Below are 12,988 nucleotides of genomic sequence, written 5' to 3'. Positions count from 1 at the left end.
CTGATTGGCTATTATGGTCCCTTTCTCTTTCCTTGTTTTTTTTATTGGCTGGTAAGTGACAGGCTCAAGTCATGACTAAAGCAGACACGGAGATGCGCTCATGAATGCCATTTCCAGCGAGAGCAGTGCTAGAATTGTACTGGGGCACTGGAGACTTTTACTAAGGCACGTGCCCCAGTGAATAAGGTCTAGTGACGCCCCTGGGAGTAATGCGTTACAAAGTAACGCGTTACTGTAATTCCACTACTTTTAGTGGTAACGAGCATGTAACTAAGTATTTTTGAAAATCAAGTAACGCAATTACAATTACTGAAATTTCAAAGAGTTCGTTATTTGCGTTACTTTGTTGATCTTGAATGAATGACTGCAGACAAGATGACAGATGCACCTTTGCTGCTTCTGATCTAAGGTCTCCCGACATTAGCTATGTTTCCAGCGATTGTGTACATGTTTAGATTGCAGATGCATTCTTTACAGTTAATAGGAGCCTCCTCACATTCCTCCTTATTTCGTATTTATGCTAAAACACACAAGAGTGCACTAGGCTACAATTTAAATGGGCATCTTAAAAGCCTTTTCCCTTTCGTTTCCATCTCGTAAGCTCCACTACAGTAAAAGCGCATTGTTGTTTATTTTATCTCTGCTCTTTTTCGCCTATTGCGCAAAAGCCTCGTTATATCAATTTCTCATTCTTACAACATAGCCACGCCACAACACCAATAGGCCTACATACAGTAGCCTATATATAGCCTTGGCACAAGCAAGCACACGTTTAACTCGAGAGGAAAATGCAGATTTCACTTACCACATAAAGAAACCTCCAAATAGCCTACCGTACATACTACAGCGACTTGAGTTATTTGCACAGTATGTTTACATCGGAATTGACGTCCGTGGTGTTATGGATTCATTTGTCTGCGACAGAACATGCAACTTCTCCCTGGAACACCTTATCAGCCGAAGAGTAACCTTCTGCATAGTGCGCGACAACCCCAAACCCTCGGATGCGCATTAGAACTTATTTCGGTAGGTCAGCACTTGTGAAGCGCAGGCTTTTCCCAAACTGGTGGTGCTTAAAATGCTATATAATACAACTGTGTTCAAAGCAGGATGAGGATAACCTAAGGTTGTATGTGTGTGTGAGCAGACAATAACTGCTTTGAAAATAAGCCATTTAACATTGTTTCACATTACATCCCATTGAACTCATTCCATGTAGCCTATAGGATTGCAATAATAAAGATAATAATAACTTACTATATTGCAGAATTCAGTGTCAGTGCACCACCATGCATACTAGTAGTAGTAGAAGGCAAGCAGTAGGCAGTGTGCTGTACATATCTATCAAACCACCTAGATGGTGAGGGTGGCACAAAACAAGGTCAGGGAAGCCTTCATGCATTGTAGAATGTTTTGTGGTCGGAAAAAGTTTGAGAACTCATGCACAAGGCTATTGATTTGAAGGCCCGTTGAAACTACAATAAATAGGTCTACAAATTAGGTTTATTGTGTGTGTGACTTCAGTACTGTTCATATTGACATTTTAAAAGCAGACTTAAAAGTAACTCAAAAGTTACTTTCTCTAGTAACTAATTACTTTTGATATACAGTAATTAGTAAGGTAATTCAATTACTTTTGAAAGAAGTAACTAGTAACTTTAACTAATTACTAATTTTCAGTAACTTTCCCAACACTGTTTACAAATGTCCAACATATATTTACAAATACATTTCAAATGTGGGGGTGAGAAAATTATTCTTCTGGGATGTTTTTCAACCAGGGGACCCGGTAACACTAAAACAAGGGGCTACATTAAGATTCTGGAGGAAAAGATCAGGCAGTGTGCCGAGATACCTACCCTAATAGACGGCATTGGACTATTAAACAACATGATCCAAAACATACAGCCAAACAAGGCAAGAAATGGTTAACAGAGAACGATATCAACATTTTAGAGTCCAGAGCTCAATCCATCAAAAAAGTGAGGACAAGACCAGGATGATGGCAAAGAATCGTTCCTGCCTCAAAACCTGGATTGCTGCTAAAAAGGTGCTACAATCATTGTGGAGACATGGAGAGACTTGGTAGGTATTATAAGAACCATTTTGAGAGCTGTGAATGCAAATAAAGATGTTTCCACTGATTATTTAAAAAGGGTATGAATCATTTTGGACATGCCATTTTTCATAAAAATGTTAAAAAAAAGATGAAAACGCTTCTTTTTTTGTTTCTATGTTTCTACCACATTGTCTTACCTGTGACATGTGACAGCGTCATCACTCTTCTTGAATACCTCACATTTTCTTGCTGTAAATTTTACTTCATGCTCTTGATATCTTTGGAGTACCATCTGACGGTGGACTAGGTGGTCTTCAAATGATCGGTTGTGGACTAAATTGCTGTCAAGGTAGGGTTGTCGGATCTCATCCCTCAGTCCTATTAAACACACTTCCTTCTCTGAAATCCAGCTGGTGCAGAACTAAGCCCAAATAGAATGTGATTACACTCACAGAGGCCCCAGGGTGTGATAAAGGCTGTGATTTATTGTTGGTATTTTTATAAGGCTGTGAATTATTTTTGGTATTTTTAAAATTATTTTTATATACCATTCAGTAACTCCGGCTGTTTACATTGGTAATTAAATGACTGGACAGGCTTTTACCTGGCATGCCCTCTAAATAATCTATTAGCAGTGAGGTCACTTTTGAAAGAATTTTGGGGGACTTGGTGACCCCAAGATGATACCTTTGTTTGTAACTCTCCAACAGTGGTTACCATCCTCCATACAATGTGTAGGGGCAAGATAACCGTTGTGTTGTGAATTTCGTAGCGCGTTTTTGAAATGTAAATGTTGTCTGAATTTGCAGCGCATTTTCTAAATGATGTGCACGTCTCAAATGAAGATGAAGATGTTTTCTTAAGTTGGTTGTGTTTTTCTATTTGCACTTGTTTTGTTGATTTAATCTGTTGTCATAAGTTGCACGTCGTTTGCACCAGTCGGCCACCATAGATTACAATAAAATGACTGTAATTACTGTAAAACGATAACGAAGGAGGCGGTTTATCACTCAGTCGTTTACTCTCAACTCTCGGTGCAAGTACAAGTGTACAGTGTCACACATGTTTTCTGGTACTACCATACATACCATAGCATATGCACAGGCGCATTTTAACTACCGTATATGACATCTCCCCCTTCTTCAAAAAGGGGCTTGTATCATTAACAGTAAACATTCTAATTATGACTGGCGTGCAGCGAAGCGGTCTGCGGTCTGCGGTACATCTAGTTGACATTAAAGGAGAATTCCGGTGTGATATTGACCTAAAGTGTATTGAAACATTATACCGAGTGTGAACGTATGTCTCATAGCCCATCAAAATAATTCAGTGGAAATGCATGGATTCCAGTTGCTGCTACTGGAAGAAACTGGAATCCATGCATTTCCACTGAATTATTTTTGGAATCTGATCCCTTATCATACCTGTTAATTCTTACTCGTTGCTTTCGACTTATCGGTGACTAAATTCAAGATGGCTGCAAACGCTAAACTTCATTGAAGATACTGTCTGTATAAATCGTCTTGTAAGCAAACTACCAGTGCTTTTTCAAAGTTCTCAATGTCTCGTTTTAAATGTCAGGGCCCTCGGAAGTCTACCAATGAAGTGTGGAGATACATTGAGCCTCGTAAATGGGTGTAAAACAGTGATTTATTTGCATGGCTAGCCCGATGCGAAGCACCACTATTGAAAAAGCTGTTGGTAGCATCGGCTAACTAAGCGCCAGATTTTTGGAGTGCAGGGGACAAGCCGAGATGGGCTATGAGACATACGTTCACACTCGGTATCATGTTTCAATACACTTTAGGTCAATATCACACCGGAATTCTCCTTTAATATCAACTCAACTTTCTTGTATAACCACAATTAGACATTATCAACATTATTCCCCGCCCCAGCCATAGGATCAGCACATGACTACAGGTCGAGCCTGTTGACTGGCTTACACACCCGTCCAGATCTGGTCACAGTCTGACCGGGTATGGGGTTTGCATCACTCTGGCTCTAACGTATCAGAGTGGGTGTCTGTTGCTGTGTTCTCGCTGGATGCTGTTGGGGTGGGCTGCGGAACCGGCTCGGGTTGAAGGGAACGGCGGTTCCGCCGAAGCTCTGCTCCATGCTGTGTCTTGACAACGGAAGATTTTGGGGTGACGCTCTCGCTAGAGATCACTGCTGGCAACGTCCACACCTTTTCATGATCCAACTTGCATCGGACTGCATCTCCTGGCTGCAGGACAGGTAAGGACCGGGCTCCGTGGTGACGCTTGTAGTAATAAGCCTGCTTAGCTTTCTCTCTCCCGTCCTTGTCTTTCACTGCACCTCTGTTGGGCCATTTAGGTCAAAAATGCAGTGAAATTATGTCTGGTGTCAGCCTATTTGTGCATTTATGGGGGGGGGGGTAAAAAGTGCAGTAGAAGAGGGGTTTAGTAGATTAAGTGGCAAGGGCTGCATAAGAAAGGTGGGGGAGGATTGGGATTGGGGGGGGCACCAACAAGGAGCACCCAAGAGCAACAGGGGCAAGGAAAAACTCCCATACCAAGGAACAAACCTTGGGCAGATCCATGGCTCAAGGGGCTAACCCAACTGCCAGGGGTCTTGGTGTGTGTGTTGGGGGGATGACAAGGGAGATGGGATAGTGTGCTGTGTATGTGGGGAGAGGGCAGTGTGCAATATGTGTGTTGGAGAAGCTTCCTCATGAGACAATGTGCTGTGTCTAATTCTGGTTAACTAATTCAAACTCAGATTTCAAATTCAGATTTTGACAAAGCGAAAGAATACTGAAGAAGTGTAGCTTTATTGCATTCCAGAGCATGGGTTTGCGAAGGAAGCTGGCTCTACCATCTTGGTCTTCACATGGCGTCATTTGTTTTTCTCACTCAGAATAGACAGAATATCCTATATCTCCTTCTCCATACTTGGCAATACATACCTTGAATGTTGCCTAGTTGTTCCATCTATTTGCTTCTTTTTGACCTCTAACCTTGCTGACCATACATTCCTTATGGCTTGCTCATCTCTCTTAGTCCCAAGCAGGGGCGGACTAGGACCAAAAATCGGCCCTGGCATATTTGGCCCAAGCGGCCCTCAAATCAGTCGGGCACACCTAATTAAACACAAAATCTTTGCATTACCCTTAAATATGCATATATTTCCAACTGTCATGGAGCACTGAAAGTGATGTAGGCCTCATTGACTGATCAGAGGTAGCCATGGAGCACATGATCTCCATATTCTATATGTAGCTATACAAGCAATTATTAAAGAGTTTCTGCTTGAATTCAAAGTATCATTTCAAATTATTCAATAGGCTAAATTTAAACTATACAATGCTCAACTGACAGCAGCACCAAACAGTTACTGAAGCCTATGTGTAAAGAGCTAAATTACCTAGATTGTCGTAGACGTTAATCACTGTAGGACAACTGAAACAACACAAAATAAACAGGGCTGTTTCTGAAAATATTTTATTCCTGTTGGCTATACGACATTGTGTCGTGGCAGATATTCAGACTCGGGCCAGAAATTAAGTCCAAACATCTTGCCTACAACGTAACAAAAATACACCATTATAAGTGCTGAAGTCAAAAACTTCTCCCAAAAAGAAGGCACAAAAGTCCAGCAGAGTTCCGTGCAAAAATTCCTTTAATGACTACATAGCGCAAAGCCTGAGTGGATCGCACGATCACACTCCCGAACAAAGGTAGAACTCTCTTACTGATACCCCTCCAAAATGCTGACACAACACTACCCCGAACCCACAGATGGCGTTATGAAAGGATCGTTGTTCGTTCTTATCTTCGCAAGTCAGCAATATTGCTGCCAAGGGTACGAACTTTTCACCTTAAGTTTACAGAAAGTTCAGGGGTGTACAGTATAGAGTGATCACAGGTCATACATTGTGCATGGGTTAAATATCGTTCGCCCCCCTGCACTCTCCTACTGGTTGTAATGAGTAGAGCTCGCCCCTGTGTACACGTTATCTTGCAGCTTCAAGGCCGACTTTGGTTTCTTTTCCCTAAAAGCATGAGACACAGTGCAACAAAATGAGACACAGGGCAGCAAAAAGAGACATTGGGATACAGAGTGCACATTCTGGTAGGATGGCTTCGTTATGGCTTCGTAATATTGATTATGATTGAGGTTATATGAATACATGCTTTACAGTTTCAAACTCGTTCTCTCATCATGATGTCTACAAACCATAGTGATAATTTTATACAACAATGATTTTGGAACACATTAATTAACTATTTTTTTTCTTTAATGTCTTCCAGTAGCCTATCGTATAGGTTACTGTATAGCTTAGTTGGCTTGTGCATGAATATGACTTGATGTTTTGTAGCCTACATTTCCGTCAGTCTACAGTCTTTTAGGCCATCTTTACCATGATAACCCTTCCAAGATAGAACCCTTTCAACGCTCTACTTTGAGAGACCAACCACCACTCATGCCATCGATGTTGAATTTTGGGCGTCTGACGGAAACTGATCAATCTGACCAACAATTAACATCGATTTGACACTCTTTTGCTATCCGGGTTTGCAAATCATTCATTTAGAACATTTAAGTTGCGCTATTTGTTATTATAATCACAGCACGGCCGTACGTTATCATTACCATATCATTACATTATTGCAATTAATAAGTCATCATAATCATCATCGTCAGCATGGCATATCACACATAGCCTACCTGCTCCACCACTGAGTTCTTATCATGTAGCCTCAACTAGGCTCCACCACCTGCTCACTGTCCCTCTGCTCTGTAGCCTACTGTATGCTTGCTTACATCCTCGTTCAAACTCAACAAACTTCAACATGCTGACATATGCTAGCCTACTTGCAATATTGTATTTTTGAAGCTTCTACATTGGTGTTACTTTTGCACTATTGTCACTACCGGCACCCGCCGCAATTTCGTGTAGGCAACTTCGACTAACTTTTGATGCCCTCACAGAATCCTGGCTCTGAGCCAACATGCGAGGGGTGTGGCCTGATGTGAGCTGTTATTGGATCAGTCAAGTGTCAATATGGAAATGTAACCAATGGGCCGCTGATTGTGCATCCTTTGGGCCGATCGTTGGCCAAAATGATTAAATTATATATATAGCCTATTCTATCGGCCCAAAAGGTGCGTCGGCCCACCGGGAAAATGCCCGGTATGCCAGATGGCCAGTCCGCCCATGGTGCCAAGCCTTATTTGTGTGGCTAATATTAGTCCTCTGCCATCCACAGGAACTGCTGCCAGCCTGCCCCAGTCACAGTTGTGACCATAAACTGGAATGCCTGCATGTTTAATTCTGATGAAAAATATGATGTCTGCAGAAAGTAATAGAAATACTGTAGAAAGGAGAATAAAAAACCTTTTGGATTTTTGGAACTTTGAACTCAATTCACACACTTTGATCCAAAGACAATAGTATGCATGTGACTCCAAACAAATGACTCTCGCATTTTAGATATTCTGTTTTTCCATTTGAAATATAAGGATAAAAACAGATATTTTCATGACTACAATGTGAAATAATGCAATTATCATTGTCACATACAAGTATCTTAATTCCCACCTGATGTCGCGCAAGATGTAAAGTTGACCTATGTTCCCAGGGCCCTATATTCCCAGGGTCCATGATCTCCTGTTCAATTTTTTGTTGTTAACACACATTGAGCAGTGTCATCTGCAAACTTGACAATGGTGTTAGAGCCATTTACAGGTGTGCAGTCGTAGGTGAAGAGGGAGTAAAGGAGAGGGATCAGCACACACCGGTGTTCAGGGTGAGGGTTGAGTAGGTGAGGTTATCTAACTTAACAGACTGTGGTCTGTTGGTGAGGAAGTCCAGAATCCAGTTACAGAGGGAGGTATTGTTGCCCAGTTCACTGAGTTTGGTGATCAGTTTGGAGGGGATAATCACAGATATATATAAAATGGCTAGATGTCTTATGGCGGAGTCTCCAACAGCATCACCAGTGGCTATCTTGTCACAGGCAAGCTATCTGGTGGGCTCTGTCAAAGATAATTAATGCGTAGCAAGATGGGTCGTCCTAGTTCATGTCTATGAGGGCAAAGTGGAGTTCAGTCAGAGATGGCTCTGGTTCAGTTCCCGCCTGCACAGGGGCGTGTCACTGACGTATGACTGACGTTTGAACGCCTCGGTTTCACGCCAGACCGAAGCCGGAGTACAAAGCAAACTTGGTGTACACCTTCATTAATGTTTCTCCCGACTGGAGGGTCATACTGGCACGCCATTCTCCTGAAATGGGGAGGAGGGTTTGGAGATCATGATACCATGTCCGAAATGTGCATCCATTGCTCAGAAAAATAAGGTTTTGACAAATTCTGGGAAATTCTTGGATTCTGCCATAGACCTCAATGTTAAAAAGGGAGCCAGATCACTGCATAAATGTGTGGGGCGTATACTACTCCTACCCTATTTGCATACATTTCTGGGCACAGGAAATGGCCTCTCAGGAAGTATCTTCGTAATCAACCATCTTTGGCTCTGTGGTACCTAATGTAAGGTAAAGCAGAACAATGCCCCTAGGCCAATGACGAATTCAGGTCGCTACCTGTCATTACAGTGCATGATTGAAACACAATGTTATGAGTTAGCGAGCTGACTGTGGCAAGATGGCCGCCGATCTCCATTGGCCAGCAGCGCGGACAAGACATCTAGCCATTATATATATATATCTATGGGGATAATGACATCTAGCCATTCTATATATATCTATGGGGATAATGATGTCTAATGCTGAACTGAAGTCATGGACAGCATTCTCACATAGGTGTTGCTATTGTGAAAGTGGGACAGAGCGGAGTGAAGTGCTGTAGAGATGGTGCTCCTGTTCTGACAGTAGGTGAATTGGTAGGGGTTCAGTGAGGGTGGTAAGCAGATCTTGAGGTGGGCCAAGACCAGCCTCTTGAAGCACTAGTTATTATATAGTTATTCATCTAGTTATTAATTCACAGGACATTAAATCATTTTACTAACACAACAGTTATGAAGAAATATGTATATGTAACTGACTCATGCCGAGACTACATACATTACCAACCTAATTCACTTTCAATACCAGTGTAGAGGACTAATTTAGCTTGTACTGTAGATAACACACACACTTACCATAACCTCCAATGTAAAAGCGTTACTAACTAGCTAACTGTGGAACTTTAGTATAACCAAAGATCCTTGATTGCTCTGCTTTAACCCTCTCTGGTATAACATAGCGCTCATCTTAGTTGTAGGGAAATATGTTTGTGTTTTCAAGTGATAGAATTAAGGTATGTCTTATGTTATGTTTATGTTTTGCCAAACCCACATGCAGCTCAGTTGTGACTTTGTTTGTGACACTCCTGTTAATGAAAAATTGTTGTCTGGCTGCCTTTCAGTGTCCTTTTCATCGTTCCACATTCAGTTAGCATGCACCTGTCAGCTTTCTCCAACCATTCATCCCAGTTAGCATGCACCTGTCAGCTTTCTCCAACCATTCATCCCAGTTAGCATGCACCTGTCAGCTTTCTCCAACCATTCATCCCAGCGAAATAGTAAACAAACTTTCGGTAGAGAAAGCAGGTTGGGTAATACCAAGTAGTCGGTGCAGATGATTTAAAACAGGGGTGGGCAAACTGCGGCCCGCAGGCTGGATCCGGCCCGCCAAGCACTTTCATCCGGCCCGCCGAGCATTTAACTTGGTTATCAGACTTTTTTTCAAAACCCAATGTCCCTTGAGCCAAAAAGTTTGTCCACCCCTGGTTTAAAACATGATACTATCTTGCTGGCAAATGAAATTAATAAAGAAAACAAAAGTTATTCATTCAGAATATTTCATATTTTTTTATCTGAATGATGTGATGATATTGGGGATGATATATTCAGGCCTATACTAAATGGCTAGTTGCCAAGGCTACATGAAAAGCCCAAACTACCTAAATCTACATATTTTATTATCGCAATTTCTATAGGCCTTCCTTATTTGGTGTACTGACTAGACATTATTGAACGAACATATTTATCTGTATTTCAGTATCTAAGTAAGCTAAAGGGATACCTCCCTGAAATTACTTTTTTCAGGTTGTAATGTCTGCTATACATTGTCGACATTACTGTTAAAATGCACTTCCAATAAAGTGAGTATTGGCAAAACTGGTTGTCATTTCTATGTGGAGGCGGTGGGGGATGCAACTAATAAAGTATCTTGTAATCTAACTTAGTTAGTTTTAAAATCAAGTAATCAGTAAACTAACTAAGTTACTTTTTAAAGGAGTAATCAGATTACTTTTTCAAGGTAGCTGTGGCAACACTGAGAGGCAGTGGATTGCCCAAATAAAGCGAGATGTATCATATTTTGACGTGTTGCAGAGATAGCAAATCAATAATTATCTTTCTATATGGGCGATAATGTAGCCCACTATTCTATTGATATATCCTTTTATGGGCAATTCCAGGCAAAGGTCATCCTTACCATGGAAAAAAAAGTTGTGCATACGGAAATAGAACTGTTGTTAAAATCTAAAATCTTCATTTAGATCTATATTTTATTGTTTGTAACTGATCTGATTGAATTAGATGGAGAATGTGTGGTCGTTTTATTTAGTTATGTAGCTTTATGAAAATATATTCTTATTATTCTTATTATTATGTATGAAAAGATATTCTGTAAATTGTCTGAGGTCCATGTGATGAAACAGCAGGGGTAATTATAGCTATGCTTAGGGGCCAGGAGTTTACGTATAAGGACAGGTATGCCTAAGAGAGAATGGGTAGCCTAGTGGCTGGTCAGAAGGATCAGAGGTCATTAGAAGGAAAATACCTAGGCACATACCGTATGTACTTCCTAATGTGGTAAAAGACGACACAGGAGATATTTTCTATTTTGAGTTCACACAAACAAGTGACGACATGAGAAGGTATAAGAACCATGTACAGAAAGTCAGAAGCAGCTTGCTTCGCGAACCAATGCTCTGGGATGCATTAAAGCCATCATCTGCAGTATTCATCTATGTTGTTTGGAATTCTTTTGAGTTTTCTATTATTTGATTATAAAAAGCCACCACAAATGACACTCTTTTTACATCATAAATATGGTGTGCAACCATACAGAAACAACATTTTTCACATGGTAATATTATACATATTTCAAAAGTGGATAAATGGACCAAATGTTCAAACAAATTGTGTCATTTGACAAATTCCAGATTGACAAGGGAATGGTAGAGTAATGTCTATGGTCAGCTTGCCCAAGAGCACAACTCCTTACATTTGTAAGGCTTTTGTTTTTTAAGTCAGCAAGTTCCATGGCCATGTCACATCCATAACGTTTTATAGGAAAGGTTTATGCTACACATACAGTGTTGATGCGACAATGTCCATAGTGTCTGTGCAAAGCTGATTTATAACAATGTAAAGTGTGATGACCAAATTGTGCCCCTTTCTTACTTTTAAAACCTTTAATGGTGCGTTATGGATGTGACGTTATGGATGTTACATAATGTGAATTTACAAGACTGGGGACTTTATTATACCTCAAAGCCGATAAAACGTCTGTTCTGGTGGCATGTCAGTTTCAACGCATTTCAACTTAGTGTTTACAACTGACATTTCAAAGATTATTAGGTTGATCAAAACCACAGGGAGGCCTTGCCTAACCATTAGCAAAACAAACATAATATTAAAATACCTCCAGTGATTAGCCTAGCCATAGCCTATTTTCAAGTGGCCTAATAACGAAAATCTGAGCGATTATCTTCCTGTAACTGTCATACTATACGGTGACGATGAAAAGAGAAGACGCAGAAGTGGCGTCTCGTCTTCATTTTTTTATTTGCGTTTAGACGAGCATTCTCAGGGGGAAATCTTTGTTTATATGAAGACGCAAGAGTAGGCTATGTGATATTCCGATTGGTGGTGGTGTGATAGAACCCGGCACGCCACGCCGCAGACATTCTAATTTGACAGTTTAGCCAGAGAGGTAATCAAGGATCGTTGGTTTAGCCGTTTAGACGGAGACGCAACCCCGGTCGCCTTCAAAACTCTACACTCTGGAAGGAGTCTTCAGATTTTTATGCCTTCAAGCCCCGATGGCGGGTCGCCGTGTAAACGAAAGGCACTTATGATAAAATATTTTGTTGTCTTCCTTCGCAATCGTTCTCGTATAAATGGCCCCTAATGTTGTACAGTAACTGGATTATCGTGTTAGCTGGTGAAGATGGCTGACTTTGCAGCTGGAGTTAACATAGCAACCTCCTTCTGTTGCAGATCTGTTCAGCCTGCCGTTCACGACTGCTCAACACAGTTTAATTTTAAATGTGACGCGATATGACAGCATTTGAAGTGTCAGGTCCTCTGAAACTAATACCCACAGAGTAACATGAGTAAGGGCAGCAATAAACTAGATGTACCGCATAGCGGTACAAAATATGACCGCCTCTCAGTCCTGCATATTCTCTTCGCAAAAATAAATTACGCTTGTCAATTTGTCTCCATCTCCTACTCCTGCAACTCATGTGCATGTAAATGAGTGTGTGCATATGAGTTTGCTTTTGTTTATAAGAGTGTGTGTGTGTGTGTGTGTGTGTGTGTGTGTGTGTGTGTGTGTGTGTGTGTGTCTGTGTGTGTGCATGTGCGTATGCGTGCCTGTGTTTGTGTGTTTATGTGTGTGTGTGTGTGTGTGTGTGTGTGTGTATGTGTATGCGTGCCTGTGTGTGTGTGTTTATGTGTCTGCATTCATGTGGGTGGGTGTTTGTGTGTGTGTGTGTGTGTGTGTGTGTGTGCTTGCCTGTCTGTATGTGTTTATGTGTGTGTGTGTGCTTGCCTGTCTGTATGTGTGCGACTGTGCGTGCGTGCGTGCGTGCGTGTGTGTGTGTGTGTGTGTGTGTGTGTGTGCGTGCATGTGCGTGTGTGCACGTACTTTATGTGTGCAAATCACAAAT

Source organism: Alosa alosa, chromosome 12 (assembly GCF_017589495.1).
Source record: "Alosa alosa isolate M-15738 ecotype Scorff River chromosome 12, AALO_Geno_1.1, whole genome shotgun sequence".
NCBI classification, from domain to species: domain Eukaryota; kingdom Metazoa; phylum Chordata; class Actinopteri; order Clupeiformes; family Clupeidae; genus Alosa; species Alosa alosa.
Note: the sequence above shows the minus strand (reverse complement) of the source record.